The sequence below is a fragment of the Ambystoma mexicanum genome, chromosome 2q (genome assembly GCF_040938575.1).
Source record: "Ambystoma mexicanum isolate Mex_15411 chromosome 2q, UKY_AmexF1_1, whole genome shotgun sequence".
Taxonomy (NCBI): domain Eukaryota; kingdom Metazoa; phylum Chordata; class Amphibia; order Caudata; family Ambystomatidae; genus Ambystoma; species Ambystoma mexicanum.
This window is the reverse complement of record NC_090924.1, coordinates 1,277,062,897-1,277,076,215: the sequence shown is the minus strand read 5'-3', so window position 1 is coordinate 1,277,076,215 and position 13,319 is coordinate 1,277,062,897. Positions and strand designations below refer to the sequence as shown.

At 47.5% G+C, this 13,319-nt stretch overlaps 2 protein-coding genes across 2 annotated transcripts in view; one reads left to right on the top strand and one right to left on the bottom strand.

The window, feature by feature from the left end:
- Nucleotides 1-13,319, bottom strand: part of ACAD11 (acyl-CoA dehydrogenase family member 11) — a 728,164-nt gene that overhangs the window by 215,644 nt on the left and 499,201 nt on the right. The window lies entirely within an intron of this gene.
- Nucleotides 1-13,319, top strand: part of ACKR4 (atypical chemokine receptor 4) — a 53,693-nt gene that overhangs the window by 396 nt on the left and 39,978 nt on the right. The gene's annotated exons all lie outside the window — the stretch shown is intronic.

Genomic DNA, 13,319 nt, shown 5'->3' with positions numbered 1-13,319 from the left:
AAGCCTCATGCCTAGTTCTCAAACATTTCTTGGGGTTGTGCATTAAAGTAAATCATCCCAGTACTTATCACACGAGTCCCTCCCCATCCTCCTCCTCCTCTCCCTCCCCCAGCTCCTCCTGCTCCTCCTCATCCAGGCTGGAGATGCACAGGGGCTCAATACAAGTAGCAATGGCAAAGCCAAAAGTTTTGACTTTTGTGTAAGCATGCGACCCGCATTTTCCAGGAACTGACAAAATGTTACTACCTGTACATAAGGTGGCAACAGATGGCAAATGGTGCCAGCTAGTACCTGGGCATATGATGGCAGAGGATAGCAAATGCCCATCTAGTAAATATATAGGAGCCCAAACTGTTGGCTTCACCAATGCTTGATTTAACAGGAATTTCAGTGCAAGGTTTGGTATAGTAATCTTTATTTGTAAAGCGCCTATACGCAAGGCAAGTGTTTCAAAGCGCTCAAGGAGGGAGGGAACAAGAGGAAAAAACAACAGTCATTCAGAGCCCTTGAATTTCGGAACGATATAAGTCTGCACAGGCAGAGCAAGTGCATACAATAGAATTAACAGTGTAGATAACAGCAAATAGGTCTGGCAGCGATTCTGCAGTTTTTCCAAGCGCACTGAGGCGCCACCATGCAGGGGGGGGGGAGCAGGGAAGATAGACGATCTTCAAGGCATGGTACGTTCAGATGGTGCAAGTGCATAGACAGTACAGGAGAGGGGGGATGACAAGTGCAGGGGGGACAACAGACGCAATGGGCACATACTACTGAAACATCAAGTGGCCGAAGGTCCACTTGGTTAAGACATTTTTATTACATCAGGAGCTGGTATAGCTAGGTCATAGCTGCAATTAAGGCATTTTCTTTCAAGATGCTGCTCAGAAAGTACAGCTCTAGACTCGGAGATCCCAGAGGAATGTGTTTTGGGGTGAGAGGGGCAGGTAGTGGGTAAGAATGGCCATGGGGACTAGCATGACCATGGCTGGTCAATGGGTGGGTAAATGACCAAATACCCGCAGGTTGTGTGTCGTCCTTCACATCTCATCTCTTTCCTACCTACAGTGCCCATGGCAATTGTTTTAGCCCATGGGCAGCTCTTTCAGTGGTACCTAATAGCCAAAGCTAAAAATGTTGACCTCCAGCTGGCAAAACCTGCTGGCCTACGCTAGCAACAAAGATGCGTTGATGTGGTGTAGTTTAAAGAGCTTAAAAGCAAAAGGACACTTGAAAATGGCGTATACATTTTCGGGACATAAGCAGTTTCCATGTGTGCAGTTTTTTATGCTGGTGCAGAGATCATATCACGCAGTGCTATGCTATGTTATTGGGATTTCTAGCGCATTCTGCTTTTTTCCTGATCTCCAGGTGCCGTACCGGATCTAAAAGAGAGGGGAATGGGTGGGATTAGCTGGCAGAGTGGGAAATGCAAGATAGCTTTGCTGTTGTGTGGATGTGTGCCGGCCAGAAGTACCCAGAGCTGAGAATGGGTGGAATTAGCAGGCAGAGTGGGAAATGCAAGATAGCTTTGCTGTTGTGTGGATGTGTGCCGGCCGGAAGTACCCAGAGCTGAGAATGGGTGGAATTAGCAGGCAGAGTGGGAAATGCAAGATAGCTTTGCTGTTGTGTGGATGTGTGCCGGCCGGAAGTACCCAGAGCTGAGAATGGGTGGAATTAGCAGGCAGAGTGGGAAATGCAAGAGAGCTTTGCTGTTGTGTGGATGTGTGCAGACCAGAAGTACCTGCAGCTCTGCATTCAGGTCAGTTTCTAGGTGTTCTGTGTTGGGAGCACATAGGCCTTTCTGTTCAAAGGGGAGCCTTTTGTGCCTGCGGTACTAAGATGCATTGGCCCAAGGTGTGGTATGTAACTTGGTTGTTTGGTGTCTGTTGGGAGAGGTGTTCAGTTGCCATGTGTGGGTGGCTCAGTTGATCTACGTTTTGTGTGCTAGTACATAGAACTAGAGTGTGTTTGTACAGGGAACAGTCAGTGACCTCGAAGGACAGACACAACTGCAACCAAATGTAGCAGATCATAGCAAGGCACAAAGTCATGGTTTTAGAAGACACAAAAACAAATGAAAAAAAAACCTGGCAACCTGGTGTCCTCACGGAGCTCCTACCACTGGTCTCTTGCAGACAGGTCCCATTTCACTTTCTCACATTGGAATGTCAGACTTTGTCTTGGTCTCTCTGCCACTCACTCTCAATTAGATACATGTTATCTTATGTGCCACAAGGATCTTGGAATGGGCAGACGAGGGAAGGGGCAGAATGGAGAATCAACCCATTGCCTTAAACCACGTATTAAAACATTTGGGAGGCTAGAAAGTTCAGTTTAGAGAAACGGCCTTTGAGGTAGGAGGACACGAGGCAACAATTTCAACTTCTGTAGTATGAGGGTGTCATGCTCTGCACAAGCTGAAATCTCACTAATAACCCATCATATCAGATCATATCATATGCTCAGTGGCCAGCTGGAACTTTTGTCCATCAGGGATTCATACAGGCTTGTCAGGTGATTGGGGCAGGAGCCAGAATCCCTGGTAGTTTCTCTTAGAAGTCTACCCCGGTGTCTCCCACCAGCCTCAAACTACTCTGCTCAAATTAGTCCCCTCCCACCCCCTCTCGCCACTCCTCACCTAGTTTCACAGCCATTCATTAACTTCAGTTTCAGAATGATGCTGAAACCCTAGAGGGAGTTATTCATGGCAAAATGAGGAGCAAGAAAGATAAAAGGTAGAGTCTGGATTCCCAAAAGTGCCCCACAAAGCTGGGCGCACCCTCCCTGGGCCTAAAAGCTTGCCAGAGCTTGAGGAAGGTAAGAGAAGCAAGCATGTTTGTTTGTTTGTTTATTTATTTATAGGGCGCCAGAAAACCCTTGGGTAGCTGGGCGCACAGAATAACAAGAATGCTTAGAACTTGGTTACAGGTTGCATATTACAGGTTGTTGGTAACAAATTGTATACAGTAATTACATTATGTACATTCTATACATGTAAGGGTGGAAAGGTAACAAATCATATACAGTAAATACATAATGTACATTTTACATGTAAGAGTTGAGGGGTACGTGTGTCATCAGATCACAATGCTCAGGGTCACAGGTTTCAGAGGTCATTGCGTCAAAGCCAGGTGCGGGTATGGTGCCTGAAGCTGTTGTAGGGCTGGTCCCTTCTTAGTTCAACTGGTAGGGCGTTCCAGTACTGGGCTGCTTGCACAGGGAAGCTATTACCTCCTGTTTTTTTAAGTCGGAATCTAGGGGTTTGGAGGCAGAAAGAGTTGGCTATTCTGGTTGGTCGAGCAGCGGTTTTTCTTATTATTCTATCCCTAAGGTATGGGGGGGGGCTGCATTGTTCAGACATTTGAATGTTAGTGTGACGATTTTGAAGGTGATCCTATCGCTAATTTTTAGCCAGTTGTATTTTCTCTGCACATTCGAAATGTGCTCTCTAGCTGGGAGGTTCAGGGCCGTTCTGAGCGCGTTGTTTTGTAGGGTTTGACGTTTATTGATGATGTATTTATTTGTGCCTGCATAAAGTGTATTGCAGTAATCCAGTTTTGAGAGGATTAGTGCATTGGCTAGGATAATGCAGCTAGCTGGTGAGAGGAAGGGTCTGCATGCTTTAATAAGTGTACCGGTATAGGCTGTGGATGAGACCAGGGAGTTCACTTGTTTCCATGGGGACAAAGTGGAGTCCAAATAGAAACCAAGGGTTTTCACCCCTTTGGCAACTGGGATTTTATTGCCATCGATATTGAAGGAGCTGTAGTTGGAATCAAGTTTTTTTAGGTCGTTGGGTGAGCCTAGAATGAGGATCTCTGTTTTTTCGTCATTTAGGCAGAGGCCATGGGTTGCCATCCATGCCTGAATGAGGGTGTACATTTTGTTTACTAAAGCTCTATCCGAGTGAAATTCCCCGAAAGGGGGATGAGGATCTGGGTGTCGTCTGCATAATTTGTGTAGGTGACACCCAGTCTGTCCAATTTGTCGAATAGAGGTTTAGTAAAGATATTATACATCATTGGCGAGACACAAGAGCCCTGTGGGACTCCACATGTTGTCTGGATAGGGTCTGCAGAGTCTAAGGTGGAAAAGACTCGCATGCTTCTGTTGTCGAGAAAGGATTGGATCCAGACTATGGCTTCACTTGAGAAGTGGGCGGCTGATTCTAGGTGTTTGCAGAGTACTGTGTGGCCCACTAGGTCAAAAGCCGCCGACAGATCAAGGAGGAGTAGCATAGCTGTGTTTCCTTTATCGTTGAGCCCGTCATTTTGGGCTTTGAGATCTATAAGGGCGGTCTCTGTGCCGTGTTGCAGTCTGAAGCCCGATTGATGAGTGCCGAGAAGTTGGTTGGTCTCCAGGTATTTTGGAATTTGGAGATAGGCCACTCTGTCAATTATCTTCAGGAGTAAAGGGACAGTAGTGATGGGCCTATAGTAATAGGGCAGTTGGAAGTGACTACCCAGTCTAGTATTCTCCCTTTGTCGTGGGTGGGGGTGAGGACTTTTTGTGTGAGGCCATGCCCTTCAAGCATGGTAGCAATGGCTTGCACTTGTTTGTCATTTGGGTCGTTAAGACCTAGGTTAAGGTCGCCAAGGATCATTGTCTGGGATGACTTTTTTGTGTTGCCCACTAAGAGGCTGGATAATTCCTCTTCGAAGAGGCCTAAGGGCCCTGGTGGCCTGTAAATGAGATAAAAAGTTAGGGTTTGGCATGGGGATATCGGTAATTTAGTGGACAGGAGTTCACAGGATTTTAAGGTGGGCAGTGTTGTTAACCTTACATTCAGGTTGGATTTGGTGATGATGGCTAAGCCACCACCTCTGGTGTTAGGGCGGTCTAGTCTTAGTAGTTGGTACTCTTTGGGTATTGCTAGGGATAGAGCTGGACATGCTGCGTCATGTAGCCAGGTTTCTGTGACTGCTAGGTGGTCAAGGTTATCTAAGGTAAGGAGGTCGGCTATTTCAGTGGCGTGGGCCACGACTGATCTAGCATTGATCAGTGCTCCTGTTATGGAGGTTGTTTTAGGTAGACAGTTGGTGTTAGAAGTAACCGGGATGGATTCTTTCATTAAGGTGCTAGCAGGTAATTGTGGTTTAGGTTGCATTGAGCTCCTAGTCTGGTTTTTGGGCATGGTACGGTGGTTTAAATAGGCGTTGCTAGGTAACTGCGGTTCGTAGAGGGTGGAGAGTCTAGCGCGAAGCCTAGAGTTTCTGTGGAGAGTAGGGCAGGGTGCATGTTTAAATTGGTCCATAGTTGCCAGTATAAACTGTAATAACAGCAGTGGGGCATATGTTAATGGGGTTGTGCTAAAATGCATTCTGCTAGAGTTGAGGATATAGTACTATATGATGTGTCGTATAGATAAGTGGGTTGTGAGCACAGGATCCTAAGGCTGGCACAGTAGGCGGTCTCTCGATTAGGACACAGTGGACTAGGATAAGGCTAAAACAACTATTCAGAGGTTCTAACTTTGCTACTGGGCTAGTCAATAGTCTAGGCAATAGGCTAGGCAATAGTCAGAGTCAAGTGCTGTAGTCACAGATCGTAGTGGGCAATACAATGTGCTAACAGGCATATGTTCACAGTGGTAAGTACGCCTGGTAAGGAGCATGGTAAAATGTGGCCTACGAACAGCAAGAGGCACAGTCAAGAGGGCAAATGTGGACTATAAGCAACCATAGGTACACTCAAAACGGCAGATGTGGCCTAGGACAGAGCAACATAGGCATATCATATAGTTCAGCTGTGTGAATGCAGAAAAGCAGTTGTAGCAGAGGGGCTAAATGCGGTTTGCCAAATATTCAACAAAATATAGTTTCATCACGTGTATACACGGTAGGCATAATATGCAATTAGGTCTCAGTGAATATTATGATGAGAAACCTTACTCAGATAGGGTAGGTGGGAGGCAGTGCTAGACTAGATGCCGATTATAATAGAGAGGCATTGCGCTTTGCTCGAGCTACAATCATGGTGGGCAATATTGGGGCTCGCAGACAATAAGTTACACCTTTACAGTTCTTTCTAATGAACGGATATGAGGACAAGCATAAGGTACAGAGCAAACCTAAACTCTACTGGAGCATAGATACTACTAATATACTAATAGATAGCACAGGTAGATACAGGAGCATAGGTAAAACAAGGCAGTGTAGCGCAAGTAATCAATAATAGAATTGCTAGACTTACGGCGACATGTTTGTATCAAAGAGTCAGTGGCAGTTAGTCTTGGTGAAGGCTCAGTACACGGTGCTGATGGTCACAGGGGTATCGGACCAGAAAAAGAGCAGTGGTTCAGGGCGAACGGCGAGGAAGGCTGAGGACAGGCTCGGACAGGTATTGGCCTGGTTTCTTTGGCTTTGGCTGTTGGCTTTGAAAGAGAGTGTGTGGGATGGGAAGTCCAATAAACTTCAATCATGAATTTGCACAATCTCCAAATCCTTATACAGCACTGCTCTATGCCCGAGCTCCGTGTAATGGTTTGTGCCAGGGGTAACGAATGATACAAGGGAAAGAGCAATTATGCAGTATTTATCTATCTTTAGGGGATACCATTGTAGAGATAGGGTGGTGCTGTCAAGGATTATCATGTGCACAAAGTATGATCTGTCCCAGGAAGGTAATGTCTCAATTACCAACAGCAATTTTCACTACAAAAGGGGGGAGTAAGGGAGTGAGGGTACAAATCAGTGAACCCCACCTTGCTCTAGAAGGCAGCCCAACATTTACACGTTTACACAATTTGCTATGAATTTCTGTGATGTATCAAACATATGCTTGCATGCTTTTGAAGTTAGTTCCAAAAGGTAGAAATACATGTTTTCTGCATGTGGGTGCCTTTTGATTGCATAGTCATTTTCTGCCTCCTTAGGACACGCAGGCCCTCTCTAGGTCCAGGTCTGCCCTTACCTAACCATTGCTGACCCATCCCAGCTGCATTTTTCCTACACTCTTTTAGAATGAGAAGAAATTATGAAAAATTCACATACTTCCCTTAACATGTTCCTTGCTAGATTACAGGTCTCCCAGTGCAACATAATGCTTATAATGTGGCTTCCCCAAAGAATATGTGTAGGCTGCAAACCCATCTTTTACTGTGGGTCTGTGGCAACATTCTATATAAAGAGGGTGTATGTTATGCAGGTTACCAAGAGAATGTTCATTAGTCTCTGCACAGCCAACAAAGAAAGGCAGACAGAAGAGGAGCTAAAACACTACCATTTAAGCTATTTAACCTAAAATACCCTGATGCTGGCCCTGATTGCACCTCTGTCTGTTGGTCATTTAGCAGGCAAGCTTGCTGGTCCCATAACTACAGTTTTAGAAAGTAATCGAATAGCTGACACTCTGGAAGCTGTGCACTGGACCAGAGAAGGAACAAGATAAGCGGTATTCTGCCAATGCCATTGGAACCCCAGTGTCCCTCTGGCCATGCCATGCCCTGACTCATGCGAGATTCCGTACAAAGACCAGAAGCTTCAACTCTCTCACATTACATCTTTAAAACGATCAGATTTATAAATAATGTTTACAGGATATTTGGGGGTTCTCAGCTTTCTAAAGAACATTTGACTATTAACATTTGGCCACCCAGTGCCCCTCACCTTCTCTCTGTGCCCACAGTCTAATCTGGATAATCTCATAACAGCTTTATGCGCCCGCATCCAATCTGCCTTCACCCGTGTAGAGAGTTCCTCAGGGGAGGGACCCTGCATGGATACATGATGTAAAAAAGGGCTGCCATTTAAAGGGAAAAAAAACGAAAAAGCAGAAATAACGTGCCAGGATATTTTGTATTTTTCTCATTTATATAGCGCATTTGACCATTATTATAGTCTGAAAGCGCTGGTAGTGGGAAGACCCTCGGTGGACCGAATTCCTGAATGTTGCTGAGCACGGAGTTGGATTAGAATGCTGTAGGCGAGCAGGTAGCTGCCATCTCACTAGTTTGCGCCCCCTCACCGCCTTCACACTGGACTGGTCAGAGAAAAGCAGTAAATGGGACCCCCTGTGTCTTTCCAATACTACAGCGAGTGTACGAGAGGCGTTTTGTACTCAGAAAGCCGCTCAGAATGTACACTCCCGTTGAGCCAGTGGAAGGATGAAGGATGCTGCATTACACTCACGTTGAGCCAGTGGAAGGATGCTGCATTACACTCCCGTTGAGCCAGTGGAAGGATGCTGCATTACACTCACGTTGAGCCAGTGGAAGGATGCTGCATTACACTCCCGTTGAGCCAGTGGAAGGATGCTGCATTACACTCCCGTTGAGCCAGTGGAAGGATGCTGCATTACACTCCCGTTGAGCCAGTGGAAGGATGCTGCATTACACTCCCGTTGAGCCAGTGGAAGGATGCTGCATTACACTCCCGTTGAGCCAGTGGAAGGATGCTGCATTACACTCACGTTGAGCCAGTGGAAGGATGCTGCATTACACTCCCGTTGAGCCAGTGGAAGGATGCTGCATTACACTCCCGTTGAGCCAGTGGAAGGATGCTGCATTACACTCCCGTTGAGCCAGTGGAAGGATGCTGCATTACACTCACGTTGAGCCAGTGGAAGGATGCTGCATTACACTCACGTTGAGCCAGTGGAAGGATGCTGCATTACACTCACGTTGAGCCACTGGAAGGATGCTGCATGGAAGGATGTCATCACGCACCTGTGGACCTCATGGAGTGTTGCGTGAAATCTGCCCCTCTTGATCCCGGACCTCCAGGGCAATACAGATTTTCTTGGTAGGTGAAGGGCACTCTACAGTTCTCCACTATATTCACCTTACAGCTGTTTGTCCTCCTTCGGTCAGCTTCAAGCCTCCTACAGCAAAAAGGCAGTTCAAGTTTCTATGGTATGTAACACTCCCATGAATACTTGGAATTCTGGTCCTTGTAGTTTTCTCCCCCATTACGTCCAAAAGTTTAACTTTAGTAGGGGGAAAGGATAGCCAGCAATTTAGCTTTTCTTCTTGGGGTATAGATGGGAATAGTTTCTTACCTGTAACTCCATTTCTCCAGCATTGGTATCTTTCATGGATTCACATGCTTAGAATATTCCCAGTCTGTCGACGGGGAATATTCTAAGCATGTGAATCCATGAAAGATCCAATGCTGGAGAAAGCCACATTGCTGCCCCTCATGAATAAGAATCGGACAAATGGTGTTGCAGGTCCACACATTTTAGTGAGGGGCAACCAGACTGGGTACTTAAATAGGGGCAATCTATTTGGTTTAGACACAGAAGTTATGAAATGTCCACCATTGTTGTTAGCAGACATTTGCAGCTACTGATCCTACACTTAAAGAATGTGGAAAAGGTGCATAATGCAGCACACTGTAGATCCCCCGTCGCTAAGAGTGTGATGGGGCAGAGCGACCCACAGGGGTTTATCATGGCCAAAAATAGAAACAAAAGACGGATTGTTGTCCTTTGATGGCTCCCACCCTAGGAGTAGCGACGGGAGGGCCCTGAGAGGGGTGAGTAAAAGCCCTAAAAAAGAAGATCCCTTTTTAGCTGCCGGCCTGCAGACTTGTCCATGGGCAACCCATAGCATTGTGGACAAGGCTTGCAAGCAAGTGGTGGCCCACAAACCAAAAACTAATGTGCAGGCTCAAGATGGATCTGAGATGCAGCTTGAGGATCATGGGCTACCATGGCCCACGACGGGTTGCTTGGGAGGCCTGGGACACGGCCCAAGGGAATATCCTGAGCCAGATGAGTACAGGCCATGGGTGGAGGCCACGGCAAGTACCCACTATGGGCTGCTTGGGAGGCCTGGGACATGGCCCAAGGGAACATCCTGAGCCAGATGAGTACAGGCCATGGGTGGAGGCCACGGCAAGTACCCACTATGGGCTGCTTGGGAGGCCTGGGACATGGCCCAAGGGAACATCCTGAGCCAGATGAGTACAGGCCATGGGTGGAGGCCACGGCAAGTACCCACTATGGGCTGCTTGGGAGGCCTGGGACATGGCCCAAGGGAACATCCTGAGCCAGATGAGTACAGGCCATGGGTGGAGGCCACGGCAAGTACCCACTATGGGCTGCTTGGGAGGCCTGGGACATGGCCCAAGGGAACATCCTGAGCCAGATGAGTACAGGCCATGGGTGGAGGCCACGGCAAGTACCCACTATGGGCTGCTTGGGAGGCCTGGGACATGGCCCAAGGGAACATCCTGAGCCAGATGAGTACAGGCCATGGGTGGAGGCCACGGCAAGTACCCACTATGGGCTGCTTGGGAGGCCTGGGACATGGCCCAAGGGAACATCCTGAGCCAGATGAGTACAGGCCATGGGTGGAGGCCACGGCAAGTACCCACTACGGGTTGCTTGGGGGTTCTGGGACACGGCCCAAGGGAATATCCTGAGCCAGATGAGTACAGGCCATGGGTGGAGGCCACGGCAAGTACCCACTATGGGTTGCTTGGGAGGCCTGGGACATGGCCCAAGGGAATATCCTGAGCCAGATGAGTACAGGCCATGGGTTGGCGGAAGACAGGGCAAGACCAAAGGCCATGCCCCTGCCAAACTAACCACTAGTCATGGCAGCAAGGCATGGTCAATGCACACTACAGGTGTCTTTGCTGGGGGTGGCGGGGGCAGGGCATGACCAAAGGCCATGCCTGGGATATGGGTAAATGGCATGCACTAGGCAAAGCGACCAATGGCATGGCTTCAAGCCTTGGCCAGTGCCCACTACAAGTGGGGCATGGGGGCCCAGTGCATGGCTCAACACTCTTACCATTATAAGCAGACATGCTTTGCTCAGATTTAGAACACTTCCAAACACAACAGAATGAGGATGTATGAAGGCAGGCCCCTACACCGGTTCCCTGATACAGAACCCTGGATTTACATTGTGGATATGCAGCTCATCACAAAGACACTAGAAGGACATAACATACCATCATATTTCACCATCCTCTCTGCCCTTGAGATTTGAATCAGGTGTTTTCTGCAATAGTCAGATCATTTCCCCACAGCCTCTGCAATCTTTGATGGCACTTCTCAAGCTTGAGGGTTGCCAAGGTGTGAACAGTCAATGCGCTTTATTAACAATGTGAAAGAGTTCATGGGGTCACGTCTTGCATTCATCTGTCTACTCTATGTACATGCAGTGCTACTCGCTGGGCCTTTCCTTCAGGCTTCAGTTACGAGGGGAAACCCTGTGGACCTTTCCTACGGTCTTGTCATTTCTCCCCATAAAGAACGAAGTACATTGCCTGCTTACAAACTGTGCAGCTTTGCTTTAAGTTTACCATGGCTGGGATGTCACATAGGAGACAACTGGTCGATAGACAATCAGTGGGCCTTTACAAGAGAAGAGAAAGTGTGTCCCTTGCCACTTAAATCTTATTCCAATGGTGAGGGTTTGCAAAGTGACTGGTCGTGGCTATATTCGATTCCACAGAACTTTAATACTTAGGTTTATTTCTGTCTTGTCTATTTAGGTGTTTGGTTGAGTTCTACACAGCATAGCAACTTCAAAGTACTTGTATGTCAAATGGAACTTGTAAAGCTGGTTTTTATCTCAGCTGTGGTGATTGTTATGAGGTTTTACAAGTTGCACGGTTTTGGGAGTTACACGTAGAGAATCTGTTCAGTAGAGAGGCTCCGATTTTCTGGCCCGGGCCCTAAGTGGAGGGTAGGATGGTGCCGGACTCGCCAGATGGGGCAAAGTCTTCCCTAGCTGGAAAATTAGGAGCCATTCCATAAGGACTATGCGCCAGTGATGCGGCTGTTGTATTTTCAACACTGGACACTGATTTGAGACACATTTGCAGCTGTGTGGGGACATGCATGATGCTTAAGCGCTATTAAGCAAGGTGTTTGACTTCTGGGTGCTTGTAATTTATCACAGGGGTTTGGAGAGTGCAGGATGTTGCAGAAACCATAAACAACTCAGCACTGTGTCCCCTCCTTCTCGCAGGTGCCCGGCTAGACCCACTCCGACAGTTGTCGAGGCATTCGCTGAGCGAGTGGGAATGAGGTATGGAAGCCGGTGCATCTGTGAGGTGGTGGCGCCTGTGTGCGAGTGTAGCCACACTTGTGCAGACTTCCTTTTTCAGTCACTGACCGTAGTGAACTCTGGAAGAAATGTTGCAGAGTCTGCTTCGTCTGCCTGGGATCAGGATCATGATTGTGAGGAGGTACCATTGCTGCTGTGATGCGAACAGTTTGGAATTGAACTGGAAGATTTGCAATAAATCATTGCTGAGCGTTTGTCAGGGAATGGAGGAGGTTAAGGATTTACAGAGTTCAGGTTTTGGGACAATTCCGAGGCACTCCCAGGGGGAGTGTTTTGCCTCAGAAATGCAGGTCTGAAAGTAGGATTCCGTTGCTCGTAGCATAGCTTTTTCATAGCCTATGTTGTCAATGTGACGTGTTGTGTGGTTGGTTGGTGATTTGGGTTTCAGCCATCGCCATTCCATCGCTCTCCCTTGCTGTGCGAGGGTCATAAGGTCGGCATTAAATAATCTATTGCTTGCTGCTTTCTTCAATCTAGGCTGATCATATTTGTGGGGGGGAAACTCATCAACAGTCTTCATTATAACAAACTCAAGCGTATCCATGGTGATGGAAGCAGAGCAATCTTGAAAGGGCACAACCAACCTTGGGAGCAGTCCTCTGGGCTAATACTGTTGAGGTTGCAAAAGGATGTAGGATATGATAATTGGGGCTTAAGTTGAGGATTAGTTTGACACCCGTCTTAAACTTGATCGGAAAATTATCAGACGAAAAGAGAGCAAGGCAGTGGAATTTGTGAGCCAAGTCTCAGTAACAACTGAGGTGGAGAGAGCGGGCAGTGAGGATGTTGTGAATGCTGTTAGCGTTCTTCGTGGCTGATCCCAGTTCAATATGGATCTTCCTGAACACACTTGCTGTGGTCACGACATCATCATGTCTTCATGTCTTGAGAAAAGAGAAGGTCTGAAGAACTGTCAGCGGCAGCTCAGGTTGACATGGTATGGAAAGTCTGCTGTTGAGTCTCAGACCGAATGTTGGATAGTGAAGTAGACCGGCGGTGAGAGTTTATAATTTAATCCATGCAGATACCTACAATCCCTTGGCTGGATGGTTTTTGAAAAGCCTTGTCTGCAGCAGGGCCTTCCTGGGCCACAGTGGGCACATAACCATGGTAGATCCAACATGTCAATGCTAGAGGTTGGAGGCAGACAAGTGGCAGCTGGGAAACGCCTGATTGATGGGTCATTGATTACAGAAGACAGCACAGGGTAGGCCAGAATGTGTGCATGCCAAGGACAGATGTTCCACTGGTGATGTGTCATGGGTCAAATATGTCATCAGTAATGCGTAAT